Here is a 22,365-nt window from a genome sequence, read left to right on the forward strand (position 1 = left end):
ATAGAGGAGAAAAAGGCAGGGGGGACTTGGAGGAACATCCTGACAAACCTTAAGGCCTTGTCATAGCTTATCACAAAGTAAAAGGTATATTCCTGTGAAGGTCGTCTCAAGGATGGTCAGAGTAGCAGCATGTCCACTGGCTAAAGCTACCAAGAAGAGCTATAAATAGAACCTCTTCTCTCCCTGGTGCCAGCTAGATGCTAGATTTGTGATCACGGCATTTACAGTCCAGCTCCGTTCAAACAGATTCTGTGCCAAACAGTAGGTGAAAAAAGCAAGCAAGCTTCTTCAGATCTCAGCACCGGGGATGTAGAAAATTAGATGATGAATTCATTATAAGCACAGAGTCTTTGTGGCTGAAGTAAGTACTACTCCTGGGTCAGATCCCTTTCTATCTTCCCTGATAAATGAACTGGCATCAATGGGAATATTACAAAGGCTTTATGTTTTGGCTTTAGTTTATTCAGGCATAGACAGAGGAAAGGCATGCATTTTTCACTCAGCCAAAGACCTATTAATCACAGCTTTGTCTGTGTAAGCTCTGAGGAGTCAGGTCTAATACACTAATAATTAAAAAAATCTTATTCAGTGTTCTCCCTTTCACCAGTTTGCCTTACAATGTGTGATTCGGTGTTCTGTCATTCTCCAAGAGAAGCAAACATTAGCAGATAGCCCTCAGAGTAAAGAATCTGTAGCACTGGACATGGGCTGCTGATTTCCCAAGAACATCTGTATTTTCTTTGCTGAACTGGAGGCACTAAAACTTTGTGAATCATTAGTTTATTAGGGTGAAGTGGGGCTTTTTGTGTGTTATTGGGGTTATTTATATCAAGTCAGAAGACTTATGGCTTTGTGTGCTGAAAAAAACCACATTTTTTGCACAGGTGTACATCTATGTATATGACCAATTTTTAGGGGCCACTGGGAGTGTCGCATGTAAGATGATGGTCCTTACTCTTGCAAGCTTGCAGCTCAAAGGGGAGAGAAGGAACAGCAGGAAACATGGCAAATACAAGGGAAGCTCAAAGTAAGAGCAGAGCAAAAGATTCAATAAACAGCACTTCCAAACCAGCAAACATCTGTCTGTTACCAAACCTCTGTTGCAACAGCACCTTCAGAGGAGAAAGCGAGGAGGCAATCTCAGGATCCATTAGCTGTGTTTAAACAGCCTTTAAAGAATTAAAACCATTCCATCTACAAGCTTAAAAACAAGACAGCCTTCTTCCCAGGCCTGCATATTCAGCTTGTAGTTCTGAGTAACGCTTTCATGTGTTTATCAGTTATGCTGCCTTGCCCTTGCTACCGGATTTGCTCTTGGTTACACTGTGCTACTTTTTGGCTTTTAAATAGGCATCAAGTGATTGCACTTAGCTTTAAAAAAAAAAAAAAAAGGTATCAACAGACAAAAAGAAGCAAAACTCAGCTTGCTTTCACTAAGGTTTGACTTTGTAGGACTAGCAAAAGAAAACAGAATATATTCAAAACATCCATGGATGATTCAGAGCATACATGACAGATCTGCTAAATAAATTCATGTTGTCTTGTATAAAGTTGAGGTTAGCTTCTGCATTAGACGTAAGTACCATTAGTAAAGACCTGTTAATAACTCAGAGAGAAATAGCCTGCATGCCCTGGAAGCAGGAGAGTTGCAGTTGTGAATGTGCTGCTTTGCCTTCAGGGGTGGAGGATAGGGGAAGGGAGCTATGGACATGTATATATTCACTAAAGTTTTATCACATATCAAAAACTAATCTGAATTCTTTGAGGGCAGTAATTTAGTAGTTGAGGCAAATTTTCCTGCCTATCTAGATATTGATTTTGTACCATAAACAACAAAGTTGCAATCTTTTTTTTGCTTCTGAAGTAATTTCTAAATCTTGCTAACTGTCAAACCTTTCTGACTTCTGTCTCTTGGTGTGGCTGTACCAGTTTCTCCTAGTTGTTGCCATTTTGGGGGGACTGCCATTATATTCTAAAATGGTTTGTTGGGGGTTTTCGGGGGGGGGGGGGCGTGTAACTATTTTAGTTTCTTTCTGTGCAGTAAAACAGCCCTCTGTTTCCCATGGGTTAGAACTGTATCTGTTACAGGATTGGGAGCATCTCCTTTCACTGTAATGAAGTTGCACCTACAACTATAGTTGTTTAATGAAAGCCAGGAGGTGATAACGGAGTGAGTTACCCCACCGGCAGTGTGTGGAGTCTGGATACAGTGTGTTCCTGTAGTCTCCAGTAAAAGCCACTAATTCATACCCCCAGGGACATACAACACACTGTGGTGGATTAGACTGTTCTTAGCACCTTCTTAGTTTTTCTTATGGTACCAGAGTGTTAGTACTAAGCCTTTTCTCTTCTAATTTGTTCTATTTTCTAACCAAGGTCTTCCAATCACCTTTTCTGGTTTGGTTTTTTTTTTCTAAATTTCTCTGCATCTTTGGTGATTTTTAGTGTAGCTGCTTATGCTCCTGTCGCAGAGGAGCAGGATACTGGTAGTCTGTGTTTAAAAACTCTGCAGAGTGTTTTCAGAGCTTTAATATTGATAAAGATCTTTGAATGAAGCTTTAACAATAGAAGTTTAGCCAGTTCCTGGCAAATTGAATGCTATTGCAGTGTGCCTCTAAGCTACCAGGATATTTTGTTTAAGCTGGTGGTTATTTGGTTTTTACTTTTTTTTATTTATTATGGGGGTTGTTGTTGTTGGGGGGGGGGGGGATTTTCTTGTAGTGGGGGTTTTTTGGTGTGGTTTTTTTTATTTGTTTAGAGGAATGGAAATACAAGTAAGTCAGCAGATGAAGGGTTGTGCTTGAGTGTATCCTTGATTTCTACTCCCCACTCCAGTTAAGGAACCTTCTGTTCTCTATTTCAGGTCTCTTCTTGAGCTTAGGGGTGGGCTCCAGGATAAAAAATATACCAGTAATCCATTTATAAAAAGGCTTCTTAGAGTCATGCGAAGAAAGTTTATGAGCAGCTTCTGGCTGACTCATTATCGGAAGTTACTAATACTGAGAGTCAGTAAAAGGGACAATTGATCAACATTTGTGCCCATTCTTCAAAGAAGTCATTTGTTAGGTGACAGAGACTGTTAGGCTTGGCTGAAGAAAAATTCCTGTGTAATTAACTACAGGACCAGGTTCCTTAAGATATGCTGGTATAAATCTTAAGAAAGTCTGCTGACATCCAACAGTGATGATATGGTACACTTCATATGGCTTTACACACAGTTTACAATAGCAGACGCCTTTGAGCAAACAATCTATGCTTCAAACTTTACGCTTGTGTATCTCTCTTCTAAATTGTTTGTCTAATAAAAGACCCTGGATTAACTAAGCTACCTTTTGTTAATTAAGCAAAGGCTTGCCCTGCAGTCATGTAGCCTTAATTGGCACAAAAGCTAGTGAAAAACCAAACACAACTACTAAACTGTCCAGATTATCAGAGCCTCTCCAAAAGGAAATTGCACCAGTAGTACTGTCCTTCGTTTTGTTAATTGCTTTAAAAATGTTTACAGTGAGGGCAAAGATTTTTAAGCATGCCAAAGTAGTGGTTTATTAAAATAATCACTGTTCACATGCTTATCTGAAGGATATAATAGAATTTGCCTAAATATGAGCAGGTGACAAATAAAATAGGAATAGCTATCATTTATGTTCAATATGCCCAAACTAACTGTGAGAGTCATTGCTTTCCACTGTTTGATCTCTCAGCCTTAATTTTCTGTCAGGCAGATTTTCTACGTTGTTTAAAAATGGGTTTACAGACAGACGTGGGATACAGAAAGCCACAATTATTTCTACTTCATAAATGGGCAGTTTCAAGCATGATCTCTTCTATGGGTTTTAAAATACTTTATCTGCATTTTGTGCTTTGAGCCTACCTCTCATTTCCCCGAGAAAACTTTGCATTGTGTGTGAACCAGTACGGCAGAGCCATAATCAGATAACCAGGAGTTTCACCTTCCTATACTGTGTTGCTAATGGCTGCTCCCAATCTAAGATTCCACAGACCTTCCATCTAATCTCTATATTTTTAATCATGGCAATGGAAATTGATAATCTTCATTCAGCACTTTCACCTGTTTTTAGGAGTAGGTGGGTGTCAAGTGGGGCGAAGGTGTTAGCAGTAATCGCTGGGGAAGATGACAGAAGATGGCGGGGGGTGAGGGAAGACAGAGGCACCCGGCCCATCCTTATCAGGACTGCATGATTAGGAATTTTAAAGCAGATGTAAAGCAAAGATGTGTGTATGAAGTCACTCCATCAGCAAAGCAAGTGGCAATGTAACAGACATGGGGGTCCTAAGGCACCCCATGAGACTTTCTGCCCCTAAAGGTCCTGCTCTTGCACAGTAGGAGAGGGGGCAGACAATGACTTGGTTTTGAAAGAGTGGGCTCTATATATTTTCCACCAATTTAATACGAAGATACTAAGGTCCAGCACAGTACCCAAAGCATCTGTGAAAAGGGGAAATGCTGGGCTGTCGGAAAGAATTTCTGTGCCTGTGTACTCAGCATTGTACATCCTAACTCTCCCAAATCCTCTTCCACCTTCTCTGGAGGAAATTGTCTGCTTTGTACCCTAAAAAGCCTCCCGGCATCCTGTACCCCTTTATCCCTACCTCCTTTTAGACTTCCATCAAGCACCTTCCCCATATTGATGCCATGTGCCACCTTCTCCAGCGCCATGAATGGCCTCCCTGCCTACGGTCTTTCTCTTTTTTAGCTCTGGACAGCCTTTGTACAACCATCAACGTGAGTGCACAGCCACTAACGGGTGTATGGGATTCGAGAAGGGACTAGGGACCAGCTTTTCATCTTCTTAGGAAAAAAATCCCTTGTGGAAGGCTCTGTCTGCCAAGGCTTGGGTTCTGCAGGGCGAGTTGCTCATGCCTGGCTCAGGGCAGACGTAACCGTCTGCCTGTAACCCTCCCAGTGGCCAAGGCCTAAATGCTTCTTTGTAAAGAGTATGTTTACTTTATACAAAGTTAAGATGAGACTTTTGAAAACTTGATTTTAATAAAAGTTAAAGGTTAGCTAGATATTTGAAGGGGTACAGGGATGGTTTATTTTATCCTACCTTTAAATGTTAAGGTTAGTTGGTAGAGCAAAGACAGTGCACAAATTAATGGAGTGTATACATAAAACAGGAATGCTGTCAGAGCCAATTTTCTCAAGCATTGTGAATACTGCTGACGTAAAATGAAAGAATCTTTTTTCATTGCTGTGCTCTTATGAGTGCCTGTGAACTTGTCGGAAAGTCAGAGATGAAGTTCTGGGTACTTTTGGGAGGCATGTACAAAGAATAGGTGCAGATTCTGTCACTCATGTTTATAAATAACTTCAATAGTCTTGACTCAGAGGAGAACTTTATTGAATCTAGTGCTATCTTTCATGTAAAATATTGTGCCTGTAGTCTACAGATTTTAAGAATTTTTTTTTTTCCACTGTATATTGCAGAATTCTATTTTTTCCTAACACGGTGTTTGAGAGATGTTTTAAAAATAAAGCATATTGACATTTGGATTTAATTATAAATTTCAAAGATAGGAACACATAATTTAGACATTATTTCAGCATGTTGTTCATCGGAGTAGTACACAATGAAAACAAATGTTATGAAATTTACATTATTCAAGGAGCCCAAATAGTTACGTTTTCGAGAATTTGTATATTGATAAGGAGAGAGGTCAAAATAGTGGTCTGTTGAAATCAACAGCAAACTCTTAGTCCTCCACAGAAATAAACCTGTGGGCTCTATGCAAGTTATTTGAGCTGGGAAGCAAATGCAAATTAGCTTTCCTTCACCATTTATTAGAGGATTTTGTGAGAGAAGGAGAGCTAGAGAGAGAAGTTCTAACACTGCTGAATTTTAAGACAGCATTGGTATATTGTTCATCTCTGGCCAGTGATATTTCAACACATCATTTTTGCAGCTACAAAAGCTCAGAAGGATTTCTGTCTAAGCCTATTTGGAGCTGGATCATTGCAGGGTAACTGAAATACTTGACATAGGATTTGTCTCATGACTTTTACCATAGTTTGCTTAAGAGGTAACAGAATCTTGTCCTGAGATCAGAGGTCTGCCATGGTTGATATTCCAAAGGCTTACCTGGAGCGGCAAATGTAGGAGACCAAGTACAGCAAATGGGTTTATCTGGCATGGTCTCCTATAGGAGTACTCTTATTGCCGAATTGGTGGGATATGGACTGGGTAAGTGAATGACAAGCTGGGTGGAAAATTGGCTGGACTGTTGGGCTCAAAGGGTCGTGACCGTCAGTGTTCTGAAGGCCAGCGGACAGCCAGTCACCAGTGACGTCGCTCAGGATTGATATGGGTGTCAAAATTTTATAACATCTTTATGAATGACTTGGACGATGGGACAAAGTGCACTCCCAGCAAGTTTGCGAAGCAACACTGACTTATGGGGGGACCTACTGAGGACGGGGCTGCTCTCCACAGAGAACTAGGCTGGAGAAAGGGGCTGAGGGGGTCCACATGAAGTTCAGTAAAGGGAAGTGCAGAGTACTGCACCTGGGGTTCAATGAGGGGCTGGGGGCCTGGCTGGCTGGAAAGCAGCTTTGCAGGAAAGGGCCTGGGAGTCCCAATGCACAAGTTGAAGATGAGTCAGCAGTGGGCCTGTGCAGCAAAGGCGGCCAAAAGCATAGTGGGCTGTATTAGCAAGAGCGTGGCTAAAAGGAAACGTTTCCTTCCCTTTATCTGGGACTGTGAAACCGTGCCTGGAGTGTCATATTCAGTTTGGGGCTCCCCAGCACAAAACAGACACTGACATACTGGAGTGAGGCCAGTGAATGGCCACCAGGATGGTTGGGGTCTGAAGGCACATAATGTATGATGAGCAGCTAAGAAGAGTAAACTGAAGAGAGATTTTATCAGTGCTTACAGCCACCTAATGGGATAATAAAGACAAGAGGCAGCCAGGCTCTTTTCAGAGGTGTGTGTGGTGGAAGGGTGAGAGGCAATGGGCACAAAAAAATGAGAACATGGGAAGCTCCCATTTGTTACAAGGAAAAAACTTTCAACTATGGGGCTGGTTAGACACTGCAACAGGGACCTGGAGGGGTCATGGACTCTCCACCCTCAGATATTCAAAACTTGACTGAACAAGGCTCTGACGAACCTGCTGCTGCTTTGAGCAGCAGGTTGGATTAGGTGGCCTCCAGGCATCCCTTCCCACCTGCATGATTTTGTGGTTCTCAGCAAGTGGGGAAAGAAAAATAAAAAGCAAGACTAACTCTAAGATAATGAAATTTATATAGACCCATTAGCATATGATATTCTAACACTTTTAACACCCATGTATTTCTGTTTTTTCACTGAACAGTGTGCCTCCCAAACACTGAGTTAGTGCTATGGTCAGTTAGCGCTATGGTGAGTTAGCTCTTGCCTAGGGTGTCTCTCACAACCACTCTACAATGGAGCATATTCATAACACACAGAATTCTTAATTCATGAGGTATATTTCCCTCACAATCCATCAGTTAAAACGTTTTTGCTTTACTTTAAATGTTTCTCCCAACTTCTCAAGTTCCTTTGTATTTTCAACTTTATTCATCCCTTTGCAGACCTGCCACCTTCTTTTTATAAAATTGTAGGCTCTAGGAACACTATTTTAATGCAAAATATTGCATTGGATTCAGTAAACTTTTTTTAAGATATCAAAATGATTTATAAGAAGACCCATGTGTCATATCTCCCAAAATATACTGACAAATGGGAATCTTCCAATTCTATAGTCTCTAGGGTGCCTCTAATGACTGCCTGACCGTAATCCAATATATTGCAGGACTCTGAAGCATACTTTATCTTCCTAATGTTGCTACTTCCAATATTTACCATCAGTTCAACTACATTTTCAGAGTCCCCTCTAAGACCCTTGTGATTTACATGAAGATTACAGTTTTCATTTATTTTGGAAGATTCTGTCCTTTAGAATAGTGGATGAACTTAAAATACAGGTGAATAAAAATATACAAGAAGAGAGAAGAAAGATGAGAATGTTGGAATAACACATTCCTTCAACACTTTTTTGAAGGAAACTGAGGAGACTAAGGAAGTAAGGGATTGCTTGAACCATTGAAATCAGACAGCTGGAGGGGGTGCAGGTGGAACAGCTGGAAGAGCAGGTATAGAATTCCATTCCCCTGGAGGGAAGATTTGTCTGGCTAAACGAGGAAGAAGGAAAGATTTGGGAAGGCAAAAACATGCAGAGAATGGAGAATACTAGCCTGATTATGTAAACTTGGTGAAGCTGGAGAAGGGGAAGTAGATGTTAGGCTAAGTTGGAGCTGGGATTTAGAGAGAGTAGACCTAGTGATGGGGAACAGTAGCAAAAATTATTATTGAAACCCAGAAGGCACAACAATAATCATGCTCATGAAAATACCTTGCAGATTTTAAATACTGTGGTCAATAATGGGTTTTTGCTCTTGCTTACATTTTGGTGAAAATATGAAGTTATTCTAGTAAATTTAGTATCATAAAACCCTGACAAGAAGTCAGTGTGAAGGCACACTTGGAACAGTATAAATAGTGACAACCATATCTCAGTCTGCCTCTGCAGAGGTGCAACAGGCACTTTCACTGAAACATTAAACTGTCTTTACTGTAAAATAGATCAACATAGAGGACTAAATTATTTTCCATTGCAAATTAAGTACGTGAATAGTCTTTAATGGCTATAAAGATACATTATTCTGAAGAACTAGAGTTGAAACGTGTTGGTTAACTGATTCTGTGTGATGTAACTGTTGATCAGGTCCAGCAATGGCTTGATCTGTTGTTAACCCATTGGTTTACTTTGGAAAACTTGATTTTTGACTCTTCATTGTATGGACATCTAGCCTTCAAACTGGTAACAAGAGCAATGAATCATTCCCTTTCATCTAGTCAAAATGAACAGCTAGTGACAGAGAAAAGTGGGAAGGAACAGATCTCACAGGATTGTTCAGTGGAAGGTATAGTCCAATAGATAGGGGGGGCTGAAGTGCAAGTTCCTTTCTTGATTTAAAAAAAAAAAAACAAGGACAAAACTCCAAGAAATAACAATGAAGCTTTTTAGACCAAATTATTACAAGGTTAGATCTGAGCCCAGGTCATTACAGTTGCTCTGGGCTGCGTTGGTTTTCACCGCAAACAAAGCCTACCAAGATACTTAACAAATTTTCAATACCAAAGTGCTCTCCATGTTTCCAGTGACTGAATACTTATTCTGCAAACTTATCAAGGCAAATCCTTCAAAAGACAATTCAATTAGTTGTCTTACTTGCATGGGTTGCTTTTTTTTTTTTCCAAACTTTTAATAAGATGTTCACTGGATCTAATAAGATCATAGCTCGAATGTCTTTAGCAATTGGATATGAACTGAAGAGCTGTCAGATGCATTTCCATTTTAATTACAGCACCAAATCTGCACTTCTGAAATTGTACTTGAGGCTTCTGGCCATATCTTCAGTGACTGAAAGCAGTTTGATTATAACCACTAGCATTCAAAGGTCAGTCTGCACCTGAGGTAATGTTTTTACCTGTTCAGAACATAAAAATATTTCAGTCAAGCTTAACCTTCCTCTGCCTTACATGCGTGAAGCTAATACATCACGAAGTTTTAAAAATTAATTTCCATTAGGTTTCCCAGTATACAGGATCCAAAAATTGTAGTTAAGATCTTTGGAAAAAGACTATCCTATAGTCTATAAATCATTTAAAAAGCTAGGATCCAGGAGGATCTCAGCTTCTACCGAGTTATAAGAGACTGTCTACTAAGACAGAGATTCTTAAGGTACTTTAAGTATTTTTTCACATTTTTTTTATTTTTCATGTGCACAATTTAATCATTGTTAGTATTGTCTAACTGCTATTTTATACTTACATAGTTCCTGCCTTGTGCAGGAACAAGAACACTGCACAATTAGATTGCTTCAAAATCTCAGCAGAACAGCCACTGAAAAGTGATTCAGTAATGCCTGTCTACAAGCATGTGTGCATTCTACTTGATATATTAAAGATGTCTTTCAAAGGTTGTGCAGTTTCCCATCGCTACAACTTACAGTGGAAGCAGTACTCCTTTTTATTACCTTGATTCCTCTTTTGCCAATACAATTCATTGCTACACAAGAGGTACAAATCCTGGATTTTTAAAAAAGTATATTCTGCATGAGGGAGAGGTGTCATGAACTTTAAGACAACTGAACTTCAGGGATCTGTGGACTCTCACATCTGCCTGAACAGCAGAGGAATTGCGTTTGTTCTGGGGGTGGCTTGTTCCAGATTTACACTAGGATGAGTAAAAAAGAAGTGGCTTGGAAGTTTTACCCAAATAAGAATTGAAAATTACCTACTATTTGAAATCAAAATTCTATGCACTTGACTGTCATATAGAAACAGTTATCAACATTAAGAGAAGATACGGAAGCAGGTGAGTGCAGCCAAATGCCAGTGTATTTAGCACACTTCTGAAAAAGGAAATAGCCCCTTGACTAAAAGCATTGTAGTTACCCCCTTTTTTTTTTCTTTCTTTTTTTTTTTTTTTTTCCTAGTAGGAGTGCTACACCAATCAGCATCTCTAGCAAGCAGCAGCAAGTCTAAAACAAATAAACTTGAGTGGAAATTTCCTGCCCTGGCTTTCCAATATCAAAATTGCCAGTGTCTAATTAAAGTACTTCTTAGAAATGAAATAAATGGAAACGCTGATATAATGGGTCCGATATTGTGCTGAGCCTTGTTTTACTGAGGTTTTGTCTTCAGCAGAGGTACAAAAATAAGGGCAGAATCTGGCCCATATTTGGAGAGTCATGTTCAGAAAATGAACACAGCTGTTAGATGCTGGTATGTAAGAGAAACGAAGGAATTAGGAGCATGGTAGTTATAAATCAGGATATAGCCTTGTCTCTGAGAAATCCCAAAGCAGATGCCTTAAAATGTGTTTAGTTTTGCCTTGTGACAAGTTCATTATCTCACAAAATGGAGGAAATAACTACGAGATATGGTATGTTGCATTTATCCATTAAATTACTTTTAGCAAAGTAATTTTAGCAAAGGTGACAGAAGGAAATGATTGAAATCTTTTCCGCCCCTTTGCATACTCAGAGCGCCCTCTGTACATTGAACTGACATGCCCTGGTTTTAGTTCAGTACCTACAGCTGTACCCTGGCTGTCCATGTAGAAAAAGAAAAATATACATTTTGGTTTTAATTTACTAGACTTTTTACCATCTTCACAGAAATTGCTATTTGATAAAGCACCATCTTTATTCAGTATATTTTCACTTTAACTTTCTAGCAATGGGTTAGCAATCCCAATATTTTTTCGTATCTTAACAATGAAAAAAATATTTGGAGAGTCTGTAACTTGTATCCCATCTACTTTTGGCTGTTCCTGTTTGTATTGTGTAAATATTTTGAATGCTTTTACTTATCCTCCAAAAGGCTATTTGCAGTCTTTACATGATATTAAAAGGCTTTTGTCTGGAGACTACAAAGGCTCAAGTGTGTCTAACTATTACGTCAGCTTTTAGATGCTTGACTTTGATTATACAAAATTATGAAATAAAAAAGAGTTATTCCAATGGCTTGTTAATTAAGTAGTGATATTTCTGCTAGCAGGAGGTGGACTATTTTGTTTTCTTGCTGAACTGTTTACAAACTTTTTTGTGTTGGATGTTTGGGGTGATAGAAAAGATATAGCAAGAAAATTGGGCACTTAATTCCCTCTCAAACCCCTTATTTTTACTAGTAAGCAGACTGCAACAGCAAGAAAATCTAATGTAGGTAATAATGCAGCATATAATCACCTGTGGAAAAAATCCAGTCCTTCCATTAGTGAAATTAATCAAGAAATTTAAGTTCTTTTCAGGGTTTTTTGGTTGGTTGTTTTTTTAAAAACTTTCTGTAATGATCACACTCCTTTCAAAAACCAAGGAAGTAATAAAGGCCTCTATCCATTGTTTATTTCACAATCCTTTGAAAAATCAATCTTAACCCACTTGTACCCTTTTTAATCCAAAATTTTCAGAGGAACAATAGATACTTTGCTATGTGGTGTGCTGGTTCCCATTCAGTGTGACTCAATAATTTGTTCTGTTTGCCTGGAAAGATAGGTCAATGTCTACATGGACTTGCATGACATTTGTGCACAACAATGCAGTGTCGCTAAAGGCAGGACAACAGTGAAAGGCAAATCAACAAAAATGAGAATCATTGCTAATATGAGTATAGAGGTGGAAGAGTGAGAGCAGACTGAGAGTTTGCTTTGGGTGGTCTTCCAAGAAGGATGCCAAATAGATATGCCTCACCCTGGCCAGTTCTTTCAAAAAATTAACTAAAGAACTTCTGGCAGCTTGAGGGGAAAGTAAAGGAAAGTTTACTTTAGCTTTGGGTAGGAAAAAGAAGAAAGTCTTCTGGGTGCCAAAATGTCATATGTTCTCAAGTCATACTTACTTTGCAGGCATTTGCAAGGTTTTAGCTGCCTTCTATCTCACTGGTCCTTCAAAAGTGATACCTTGCATTGCCAAGAACCACTTTAAAATCCATTAAACACAAGTAAAAGTGTCAAGCCCATTTGTTCTGCCTCTGTCTCTTCCGTAATAAGTGAGAAAAAGAAAACCCATTTGTTTTTAAGATACTCGCTTTCTTTGTTGTTAAGATGTTTTGCTGTAGCTGAGGAGCTGTGCTGCTGGACTGTTATAATTCTGTGCATTTCATTTTCCAGAGAGGAAAAGAACTAACACAGTGATCAGGACAAACTAGTTTGGGTTGAATGCAGCAAGCCTGCACTCCAGGTTCCAGATCCGAAAGAGATGTATAGAGCTGTGCATTTGCTCCTTCTGGAAAGCTGTAATAACTTGAGTCTTCCTTCCACTCTCCTATTTTTTTGTGGTTTTCTACACACCCTTCTTGATATACTTCCCATGTATAGGAGTGTGAGATCTGTTGAAGCGGCACTCTCTTCTGCAGAGCACAACCTTCTCTCCTCTCTCTGATGCTGCATACACTCACTGAGCATCCCTGGTATTTTGCACAATCAAAAAAGAGCTGTGAGGGTAGCAGAGTTGAGACCAGAGCTCCTCTCCAGAGCTTCTCTGACAGACATTCAATCATGGCTTCTAAAACTGTTCATTACTGCAACTTCTTAAAATCACAGAATGCTGGGCCAACTAATATGGCTGTTAATGATCCCAGCAACAGCAGGTTTCATTTTCTGCAGTTCTTTTTTTCTATATCAGTGTAGCTGGGCTTACACCTTATAGGAAACAACCTCTTTTCCTTAACACACCACTTTTAAAAAAAATAGGAAAAGGTAAGGCAAACAGGTTTTCTTGCAGGAAGTTGTTTGCAGATCTGTGTTTCCAGGCCTCTTTACTTGTCTTGCATACGTTACCTGTTTCATCCAAATTACAGTAAAGCTGCTTGAATTCCCATTGGTTTGTTTTACTCAACATCCTGTTAAGGGCAGAGGAAACACACTTTACATGCAAAGTTCACTGTTGATCTAATTAAGTTCTTAAGTCCTTAACAGTCTAATCAAATACTTACTAGTCAAGTTGCAACCATAAGTATTAGTATAATTGTAATTATATGCAGTTAATGTACAAAGAAACTCTGTAGCATCCTTTTCTCTGATGCTATTCTCACCCTTCCAGTGCCCCTCTGGGCCCTAGGGTTAAAGGCTTCAGTATCGCAAGGGCATGGGGCTTGGCAAGTGATCAGCATCCCTTTACCAGGAGGAGGAGGAGGAGGAGGAAGGTTGTTTCTTCCTTGTTTCAGTTCCCACGTGTGGTCATTTTACGTTTGTCAGCATGCTCTACACCCTGCTTCTTCTTCATTGATCTGCAGTTCCATGTTGCATCCAAATTTACTGTATCTGTTTTATATATATGTAAAGAGAGAGAGTACTTGTTCTTCTTTACCCCCTAAAATCATTTTTGCCTAGTTCTTTAACTGATGGTGGGAGAGTGGTTTTTAGCCCTGGAATCATCCTGTACCCTTGCTCCCAGACCCTGTGCCTGTAATCCCTCCCCACTGCTACTCCTCTGGTATCATGCTGTGCCTGCATTCCACCAGGAAAAAATCTTTGTGCTGGGGTGATCGATACTTCATTATTCACAAACAACTCTTTCTTGCTACTCTTAGTTACAAAAATACATATGGTAATAAGAGTTATGTCACAAAACTGCACAGTGCTAAGCAAACGAAACAAACTAGGTTAACGGTCACTGGATTATTAGATAACTTCTGTTACAAGCAAACAAACAAAAGCAAAGCTCTAGGGTAAGTCAAGGCAAGTCCAGACAAAGCATGAGAAACCCTGGGCTGTCTGCGCGATGCAAAACCTGCTGCCCGTTACAAGCAAGACCATCACCGTACCTACTGGTCTACAAGGCTTTGGGTGTTTCAGCACCGGCACAACTTTTTAAGTGTTTTTCTCTGTGGTACCCAAACCCACCCCAGGTATCAGCAAGGGCGGTGTCAGTGATGCCAGCTGCTGCAGGTGGCCCATGGCGGGGGACACGGACCCTCCGCGGAGGGCAGCCAGCCTGGCACCGACATCCCTGGGCCACGGGTCTCCTTTCTCGGCTCCGTGCTTGTGACTTTTCCTCCGACTTGGGGGTATGTTGCTTGCTGTAACTGATTCAGGATCACTTTAGCCAAAGGATTAGAGGTTTTTTTCTCTGTATTTTCATCTAGGAGGACTGGTACTCTGAGGGGAGACTGTCTGATTTTGCTATAATGGGGTACAACCATGCCATCTTAACGTAGTAGGCTCGGTGTGTTTGGGTGTGCTTGCAGGGAGAGGTGAAGGTAAAGGGGATGCCCAAGACAAGTGGCATCTCTGAAGTAATACCTTATCCTTCCCTTCTGCGTGGAGATGTGAAAGTAAGGCATCATAATTTTTTTCTCTTTTTTTTTTTTTTCTCCTTCTTTTCTTTTTGTGTGATGCTGTTATTTCCAAAGTCTTTGTATTGATCTAGCTATTAAGTGCTTCCTCTCAGGACGTTGGAATTCAAAGGGATTCTTCCAGATTCTTAAGGGTTTGCAAGGAAATATTTGGAACAGACTGTAGGTTTGGGACAGCCAGAGGAAGAGACTGCTGACAGAGCATACCAGTAACTGTAGCTATCAAAATTGCCACTACTTTTGGAAGTAAACTTCTTAAGGAAAAGCCTTTTTTAAGAAGGTACCTATTAAAAACTAGTTCCTGCTTTCAATGGTGCAGGTAATAGATAAGCGTTATTTTCATTAGGACACAGGGCTAGTTTCTCTATGGGGAAATTATTATTTACGCAAACAGCCAAAAAGACAGGTTGTATCAATAGTAGATGTGCATATGACCCTTTTTTCACTTAGCTCAACTGCTATACTCAGCGCACACAAGCAGGATCTAATTCATAAATCAGGCAGTGGTGTTAAGGTGGTGTTATGCTGGGCTTGCCAGACCAAGCACTTGTGCCTTGCAAGTGTAAAATTGAATTTTTACCATGTTGCTACCTGGTTTATTTTTAATGCATTAGAATTTGACTTTTAATCTAGATACTGTCGTAATGATTGCAACCTGGAGAGTAGCAGCATATCGCGTGGTTTATTCCAACTCACACAGTTTTCCTTGTCTGCTGTGTTTATACAGCCACTTTGGACTAAGAATGTGCTAAGAATGCCCTATCTGCATGAAATTATTCTTCTTATGAAATGTTTATTAGAAGCCTGAGAAATGTACTGTCTTGAGGTAAAAGGCAACTAGCAGAGAGGCAATTGTGTGAAGGAATGAAGAACAGATACCTGTCTGTACATTTGGTGCTATGACTCAACAGAAAAGGGTGGCTCTGCTGAGACATTTCAGTGTAAAAAGTCATTTATAGGATTGAAATAATAATGTATTTTGTGTTTTGAAAATACAGCCTATTGGCAAAGGATCTAAAATTTGGGAAACGGTATGCATGCTTCAACTCAGTCCTACTTAGCCTTTATTAGTAGGGTAAGACTGTGGAATGTGACGGGTTATAAGGAAGTAGGCAGAGTTAGAAAGACCTTTTGAATGGTAACTTCAAACACAGTCTCTTTTCTCTTTGGTTATCCGTCTATTTAGGTGTGTTATAAATAGCAAAGATAGATTGTTAGATACTTTCATAGGAAAGAGTGGGGGCAGGACAGGGAAGTAATAAGTTATGAGATACCAATCATATTTCCATCAACGGAAAATGACTCGTGATTCATAAAAGCCTTCTTTATGCTAGAATACATTGTTTAGAATTTTGTTTAAATATTAAACAGAACATCTAACTTTTCATCAACTGCAACTTCCTGGCCTGATTTCCAAAGGACGTTCTATAAATAAAATGTATATTTCAAAGCTTGAATTCTCTTTAGAAGACCCTATAGGCAGCTTCAGTTGGATACTGTTTTTCAGCACAGCCTTATTAATTTGCCAGCTGAACAATGTTATTGCAAGGAAAGCATTGAGTAAGAAGTGTGTTCTGAGTTGACATGTCAAAATAAGGCACCTTATGAAAACAAACATGCAAAAGAAAGATCTCTGCAAAATCCAAAGCCAAATTTATATCAAGATTGCTGTTCTGAATAGCAGTGTACAGCAGCACAGTGAGATTTCAGTCAATTCACCACCTGGGAGTAATCCTCTAAATAAAGGTATAAATTTCACAGTAAATCCTTCTGCAAGGTTTTCAAAGCCCTGCACATTGTCAAGAAAACATACAGTGCACAATTCCTTATGATCTATGGGGAAAAAGGAAGGCTAGAAGATAATCCCTCTGTCACTTTCTTGTCACACAGGCTATTTGCACGTACTTACTTAAAAGAACCAGTTTCTTTTCTGGTGCCTTTGCTGAGATGCCATATGACTCCATAATACAGTGCATCCCAGGCACTGGAGGGCAGGTGGGCAAGCCTTAACTAGACACTAGAAAAAAGGAAAGTCCTCTCTGAAAAGGCTTTCCCACCCTTTATTATTACATTCTCGTGTCAGGGGTGGAGGTCCACTGTGTCTTAGGAGCAGGTGAGCTACTTTGGAGCTAACAGAGGCAGAAGGCGGACACAAGACGCATTGCTTGTTGGCAGGCTGGTTTAGTGTAGGGACAGAAGTCCACAGCCCAGCGATATTTATCTATTTGTGATGCGTATGGATATGCATTTGTTTTATTATTTGCTTGTTTTAATTGCACGCACTTAGCCAGAACAACGTATGAGATCTGGTGTGTCTCCAAACTCCAGTAACAGCTATATCTGTAGCATTTAATAAGCGGGCCAGGTACAACTCCCTCGCCAAGCGGCACAACATAGTGTGGCTTGTGTCTGTGCACTTAAGCTCTCATTCTTCCTCACCCCCCTGCATCCCACTCCCCCAAGTGAGGTGGCTACATCCAGGCTGCTAACTATGAGCAGTGCCTCGCATGATCTATCCCCTGAACTATGGCCAAGCACTGACTGGGAGAGTAAGGCTTCGAATGAGCCATGACCATGCCAGGGAACATGCCAAGAGCGAGGAGGTTCAGATGATTGTGGCCCAGTGCTCAGTCTGTGTCCTGGCCTTGCTCTGTTTACTGGAACAGGCAGAGCACGTAGCCAAAGGGGTCAGGATGAGAGCACAGCACTGAATGTTTTTAGCACACTAGGGACATTTGCCCTGCTGGCCTTGGCAATGTTTTCTCATGCACCACTTTGGTGCATACGCTCGTTCCCTTCCCCTCCTTGCTTTCCCCCACTTGCACCCTACCTTTTCATGCATGTCTGAGAGAGATGGTCTGAGCAAAAAGCCTGCAATTATACTTCATCCTGATCATGTCCTCTAATGATTGGAAACATTTCTTGAATTTTAATCTGCACAGCCATGCACATAAGAAGGCCAGGCACATCTGGTCCAGGAGTCCCAGTCACAGACTTGGAATGAAGGACTGAGACTCTACCACCCTTTAAAAAAGTAATGTTCCCAGGAATGTACAGGACTGCAGAAGGCTGCCTGCTGCCCTGCCAAAGAGCCTGCAATAGTGTGTGTACTCCTGTGAACTTCTGCAGAAATCACATAGTTTAATTTTTGACTTGATTTGATTCCAAGGGAATACAGAGCTCTAACCCAGGCCACCCTGTGTTACACACCAGTGAGTTTCCCACTGATGGGCAGTGTATGCCTCTGGGGCACAAACACAAGCTGTGGTCAAAAGTAAAGAGAACCTCATTAGAGTGGAATAATTATCACAAGTAATAATACTGGAACTGAGTATTTTGTCCTGTTAATGTGGCAGCAGTATGGGTAGTAATACCATCACAGAAAAGGCAGTGGTAGAAAGGATGGATTTACTATATTGGGTGACTAAGGTGAATTCTCCCCATTTTACGTAGGCGAGCTCATAAAGTGAATAAAATACACCCCCAGTGATCTATGAGTTCATGCCCTGCTGCCTTCCAGCAAGACAAGAGCTCCCTAGTGCCTGAAGCATTTTTCAAAATGCTGTATAGGATCTAAAATCACTGAAGTGTTTGAAAACTTTCCTAAACACTATATTTGTCTGTCTGTGATGATGGAGACCTGCTGGAGTGTTAAGAATTACTTCCAGGGTGTCCTGGGCCAGACCTTAAGAGCTGAGAGTGCCGCTTGATTTGGGCCACCAATCCTATGGGCACAAATTGGTTAAGACATGCAACCCACGAGCATCATTTAGAGGAACTGTTAGTAAAGGGGTGTGTGCTTGGAGGTTATTTTAGTTCTTTTTATAGTTTACAGAGCAGTTAAACAGAGAAGTTGTCTTCTTAACAAAGTGCAGTAATAAGTTGTCTTCACAGTCAAAACCCAGAATAGGGATCTGGAGAACTAGAAAACAAACACAGAAACATGGACGTAAAACTATGCGAGGGGGAGGAGGCATGCAACTTCACAAACTCCAACACAGAAGAGCTGACCCTGCTCACATGGAGATCAAGGACAAACTGTCTCCTGGCTTTGAACCAAGAACTGGTTCAAAATTAAGATAATAGGAAAATTTACTTTTTATTTGCATATTTTTTTTTTAAAGTGTTTATTATTTTGCTCATTTAAAAGTCTATTGCCTCTGTTCTAAGGTTTTTTTCCAAGATCAGAGATGTCTTGCATTCCTCAAGTGCAATTCATTTCTAATAAAAAGTTCTATGTTCCATATCAACCATTAACATTTCCAGACTGTAAACCTGACACATCTAACAGATTTATACTTGTTTTCTATTAGCACGAAGCTAAGATTGTGAAGTTAACATTTAGCATGCTGTGGAGACTGAGCCACTCTTTCTGTGTCCATGACTTTGTGGTAAAACCAAACTGCTAAAATAAACCAGGAAAAGCAACTCTTTCCTGAAGTGGCTGAAGTATGGACAATTGTAGTTTTAACACTCAGTGCAACAAAGAAAAAAGATGCAAAATACAGAATTTATTAATACCCCCCCCAAAAAAAAAAAATTAATAAGAAAAAATCCTGTACCTAAATATTTACTGGAGAACAAGTGACTACCTCACAAAATAGAGGTAGACAAGAACTACACAGAAAAAGCTAGGCTAGTGCAAACTGTCACTAATTCCTTTGAGTTACGACACGATGGGCATGAGCAGCCACAGACATGGACATGTCATGGGCTGGAACTCTGGGTGACTGTAGCTCCCAAGTTCCCCGAGTTGTGTGCAGGGAAGGGATTGCAAACCCGCTGTTTCCTGGTATTGCTAGAGGGTAGATGGAAGTCTCCCATCAGTTTATTATTGTAACATCAAGTCAGAGGATGAAAATGATTGAGATCATGCCTTACATAGCTCTTGACCAGTTCTGTGCTGGACTATGGGAATGCTGGGGCAGAAGGGCCACCTTGTGTGCTGAGCAGGGACAAACAAAATCCTTTTTACTTGCCTGATCGGAAGCTCTGGTTGTACCTACTGGCACATTTCCTAAGCCTCCCTTAAACATGCAAACAAACAAACCCTCTTGTTGTTCAATTCCTGGTTAGTGATTGATACTGTTTTAAGTATTTACAGTAAGCTGTGTTTAGATTCTCAATGGAAAAACATGCTTTTTTTTTTTTTTTTTTTATGTAAAGCTTATGTCTATAAAACAAACACAGAATCTGATTCATCATTCACACCGAGGGCTTTTTTTAATTATTTTCAAAATAAAACCATCAAACAAATAAGACTATAACTAGAATTACATTTGGTGGTTCATTAACAGGAACAGCAACAAAGTAACATGGAACATAGGTTTTGATCCAGTGTATGAATACAAGGTGACAAACTAGCCAGTTCTAGATGTCTTAATACTTGGGACAAATGGCTACCTATAAGTGTAACGTGCCATATTTCTTACCCAACCCCCTGCCACTTAAATGCCATGTAGCAGAGCTTTTTAAGGAGGTAAGAACTTGATGTTAACTTTAAGGTTAATTCAGTCCACCTAATTCCACCTCCCCCAGCATAACTAGAGAGATGGGAAAGAAATGGTAATGTGAATAGACATAAATTAAGGAATTAAAATGACTTTGCAAGAAAATTCTACAGCCAAACTGACCTTTGTTGATGGAAATAATTTGGTAGAGAGCTTCAAAATAGTAAGGTGGATCCAAATGGTCCCGCATTTCAATTTCAAGATTGCAGCTTAGTTTCACGTTTAACATTGGAGCCAGCAGGCACATAACACACTCCACCAGAGGACTCTACAGCAGGACCACCTTGGGTGTGCACTAGTCATGACTTAAATCTTTATTTGCCTAAATAAAAGAATGAGTTTTGCTTACTGACTATTGGCTAAGCCAGATAAGGCAAACAAGAACATATTTATCTGGGTAAGAACAGAGAGATTATTTTTTTCTTATGCTTGAGGTGAACCTATGTAAGCAAAATATGATTTTTTTTTTATTCCCCACCCCCACCCCAAAAGCATAGAGCGTGGTTTTGTATTCATCTCAGCAGAGTGTGTTTAATTGGGTACAGCACTGCCATAAGTTGACAGTACAGATTTCTGGTCTGGAGCCAGTTAATGTTTACTGCAGATGTATCTCGGGACTCATAGGCCTGCAAAAATGGAGCTGCTGAGGGACCCTACAAAGCAGTATATTTGTGTTCCTGGTGGAATAAGTAAGCTGTAACTCTAGCTGTATCAGATTACTTGACATGCTTCATAGGTCAACTCATGGAACAACGTCAGCTAAAACCTCCCAACAGTGAACCTCCATCTCTCTCTCTTCCACCAACCTTGGGGGGGAAATTCTGGCAACTGCAATCTTTTATTTAAAGGAGGTTCTGGTTGCCTTGTATTGAACAGTTCATCATCTTTTCAGTTTCTTCTGTGTTTTTCACATATTCATAGATTTGAAATATTCCAGTAGTTTTACTACTTTGGTAGCTAAATTATGGATTATTCATTACATTTATTACTTTTAATGTGGTTTCTTTGCTCTCAATTTAATGTGTATACTAAAATGTGTTTACTGCAATATGTGAGCATCAGTGAGAACTATGATTATTTTTTAAGTACCAGCAGCAATGCTTTTGTTAAGAATGTCAGATCCTAACAACTGCACCTAAAATGGTGAGCAGCAAAATTTCAATGTTCAGTTTGTACAGCACCTGGAAGTAACTGTACTAAGAGGCTGCTCTCACTATCTGCGTTAGGTATCAGCTGAGAAGTTTAAGACATAAGACTTGTTTCACTCCTAGGATCTACCAATAACTCATCCTTTGTGTAACAGAGATTGAATTGTTTTGAATGAATATGAAAAATATTAAATACAGAAATATTAAAAAGTTAACAGACAATTTTGTACTCTTACAGATGTGTTTAAATATTTAATGTTTATGTGAAGGTGCTAAAAAAAATCTTAGTATTGTGTGCAACATAGGGACACTATTTCATCTTTTTCTTTTACACAAACTGGCAGCATTTTTAAAACAGCTCTTTCACATCAGCTCTGTACATAATTGTTCTGTTTTGGCTGGCTAGTATTATTTGCTGAAATACCAATTCTTATCTTCCATCTCTTTGCTGGCTGTTGTCCACTTTTCAGCTACTCCTCTGCATCTTCTGACTTGTTGGACTTCTTTGGGAGATGATTTATAGTGCTTTAGATTGTCTTTGTATGCTGCCTGCTTTTGATAATTTCTGTTTTTCTTAGTAGTATGTCCCACTACAGTATTAGTAAGGAGCATTCAGATCTTCTGTGAATAACTGAAGGTGGCTTTCAGTGTGTTGCAACTATGTGGCAGTGATGAAGGAATAAAGTTATTTAGTTTTCAGCCATAGTTCTTAAGACATTAATTACTTAAGATTTTCTTCTGATATGACAAAAGTTTCCGTGCTTGCATTTCAAACTGGATGCCTTACTGTTTTCATGGTCACCA

The sequence above is a fragment of the Buteo buteo genome, chromosome 19, assembly GCF_964188355.1.
Source record: "Buteo buteo chromosome 19, bButBut1.hap1.1, whole genome shotgun sequence".
NCBI lineage: Eukaryota > Metazoa > Chordata > Aves > Accipitriformes > Accipitridae > Buteo > Buteo buteo.